This window comes from Silurus aristotelis, assembly GCF_946808225.1.
Source record: "Silurus aristotelis genome assembly, chromosome: 28".
In the NCBI taxonomy this organism is placed as follows: Eukaryota; Metazoa; Chordata; class Actinopteri; order Siluriformes; family Siluridae; genus Silurus; species Silurus aristotelis.
This window is the reverse complement of record NC_139601.1, coordinates 8,596,946-8,600,199: the sequence shown is the minus strand read 5'-3', so window position 1 is coordinate 8,600,199 and position 3,254 is coordinate 8,596,946.

Genomic DNA, 3,254 nt, shown 5'->3' with positions numbered 1-3,254 from the left:
TCACTCCAGAATCTTTCCTTCTCCTCCATCTCACAACCCACTTGTGGAGCATAAGCACTGATGACAATTATCATCATCCCTTCAACTTCCAGCTTCACGCTTCATCAGAAACTCTCTTCACCTCCACTACACTCTTCTGTACTCTTCCTTCAGAATCACCCCTACACCATTTCTCTTTCCATCCACACCATGATAGAACAGTTTGAACCGACCCCCAATGTTCCTGGCCTTACTCCCTTTCCACGTGGTCTCCTGAACACAAAACATATCTACCTTTCTCCTCTCCATCATATCAGCTACCTCTCTCCCTTTACCCGTCATAGTACCAACATTTAAAGTACCAACCCAAACCTCCACTCTCCTACGCTTCTCCTTTTCCTGCTGTCTCTGTAGACGTCTTCCTCCTCTCCTTCTCCTTCTTTGTATATATGACATGGTCATATTTTGCAAGACACAGGAAATACAGTTGCAAATGGATTTTGCAAGATTTGCAATTGTGTTTGGATTATGTCACTATTTATGCGTCTAAATATGGAAAACGCAATTGCAAATACAATTTGCAATTCCTTTTAAAAATTGCCAGGAATATCCTTCCATAGAGTTTATATGAAAGCCTAAATGAGTACATTAGTGTGACCGAATGGGATCACTATTACTTTTACCAATTGGGACATGCATTTCACACCTAGGCCTTCAGTTGTGTCCTACCTAAAACAATCCACTTCTTAATACCAACATTATGACACCATGTATGCAGTATAAAAGAGCATTGCATCACAGACAAGTACCTCATAAAGCGAGATTGAATGCAATAAAAAAAAAAGCCAACACAATGAACCCTAATAAACACAATTAAACAGGTCTCCTCCCACTGCAGCCACAGCTACACCACATATACTGTATCATCTTTAGCAGAAGCATCAATATTAACATCATAAAATAAATTTTTTCTGTGCATTACGGTTTTCCTGGGGAATTGTAATTAAGGCAGATTTTGTGTTTTTGTGCTAATTCTACTGGATAGAAAATGCAAAAGTATAAATGGTTCATTAAAATCTAACAACTGTTTTGAACTGTTTTGGCTGATCTTTGTGCACAATGTCTAGGTTTTCTTGAAAAGTCTGTTTTGTTAATGTCCCCGTAAGGATACCTGTGACCAAATACATTTTTTCATTTTTTTCATTTTTTGCTACATATGCTTCAGAATCGGAATAAGAATCATTTTTATTGGCCAAGTGTGTTGGCCAATAAGGAGTTTGGTTTCAGCTGTTAGTGACTCTTAAAGTACAGACATAAATAAAACTATACATTCAGCTTGGACTATACAAGACAAAACAGACAAGACAAGACAAAAACAGACTATACAAGACAAAATAGACAATGTAAGACAATATAGACAGTATGAGTATTAAACAGGGATACAGATTATATGACAGATCAGTAATGTACATAAAGTGTGAGAGTACATGGTAGTGCAAATGACAGTATTGTGTGTCAGGTACGATGAAGAGTTACTTTAGAACTTTGTACAATATACAGCAGCAATAATGTGTGTAAAATATATGGATAATGTGATGACTGACAGTTCTAAAAGTCCAGTACTTATAGATAAGATATGAATCAGGTAATATATTTATGGTGAGTGGTTAATGAGGCGGATTGCCTGGGGTAAGAACTGTTCCTTTGTCTGGCAGTTTTGGTGAGCAAAGTTCTGTAGCACCTGCCAGAAGGAAGGAGCTGAAAGATGTTGTGTCCAGGGTGCGAAGGGTCAGTAGTGATTTTTCCTGCCCGGTTTCTGGTTCTTGTATGGGTACAAGTACTAGAAAATGGGCAGGGGAGCACCAATGATTTTTTCTGCTGTTTAACTGTTTTTTGCAGTCCCTGTCCTGTTTTGTTGCTTCTGCAAACCAGATGGGGATTGATGAGCACAGGACAGATTCAATGACTGCAGTGTAGAACTGCATTAACAGCCCCTGTGGCAGACCGTACTTCCTTAATTGGCATAGAAAGTACATCCTCTGCTGGGCCTTTTGAGAATTTAGTTTATGTTGGATTCCCATTTCAGGTCTTGGGTAATAGTAGTGCCCAGAAACTTGAAGTTCTCCACAGATAACACAGGGCTGTTGGATATTGTGAGAGGGAGTAGTGTTGAAAAGTGTTTCCTAAAGTCCATTTTCATCTCCACAGTTGTCAGTGTGTTTAGCTCTGACTGCACCATAGCACCAGCTGCTACACCTCCTGCTCATATGCAGACTTGTCGCCATCTTGGAAGAGTTAGATAAGCGTGGTGTCATCTACAAATTTCAGGAGTTTAACAGTTGGGTCACCTGATGTGCAGTCGTTCGTATAGAGGGAGAATAGCAGTGGGGAGCGGACACATCTCTGAGGAGCATAAGTGCTGACTGTCCGAATATCGGAGGTCTCTTCTCTGTTCTGGCACCAAGATGGTGGAATGAACTTCCCCTAAATGTCCGTACAGAGTCCCTGACTATCTTTAAGCGACGATTGAAGACCTACCTCTTCCTGAAACACTTAAATTAGCACTTCCCAAGTTTGCCTTGTAGAATTCAAGAGTTATATTTATATTAAGTTTGTAATCTGCCGTACTATTGTAGATTTATTCATTGCTAGAGACTCAAAGCACTTTTGTACGTCGATCTGGATAAGGGCATCTGCTAAATGCCGTAAATGTAAATGTAATACCTTTAAGTCTCACCTGTTGTTTTCTGCCTGTCAGGAAGCTGGTGATTATTGTATTGAAAGCCGAACTGAAGTCGGCAAACAGAATCCAGGCATATGTTCCTGGGCAGTCAAGGTGTTGCAGAATGTAGTGCAGCCCCATCTACCGATCTGTTTGCTCTGTAGGCAAACTGTTGGGCAAAGGTCTTCATGATGACAGATGTCAGAGTGACAGGCCTGTAGTCATTCAGTCCAGTAATGGAGGATTTCTTGGGGGCCGGTATGATTGTGGAGACTTTAAAGCAGGAGGTGACCTCACACAGCTCCAGTGATCTGTTGAAGATATAGGTGAAGACAGGAGGGGGAGACACTGTCTGGGTTTGAGGAGTTGTTAGAGGGGTTCCCAGAGGTGTGATGCGGGCAGACAGTGGGCTGGGTTGCACAGGTGGGAAGTAACGGAGTACACATACGTTCTGTACTTAAGTAGATTTTTCTGGTATCAGTATTTTACTCCACTATTTATTTTTCAGACAACTTTTTACTTTTACTCATTACATTTTTACACAAATATCTGT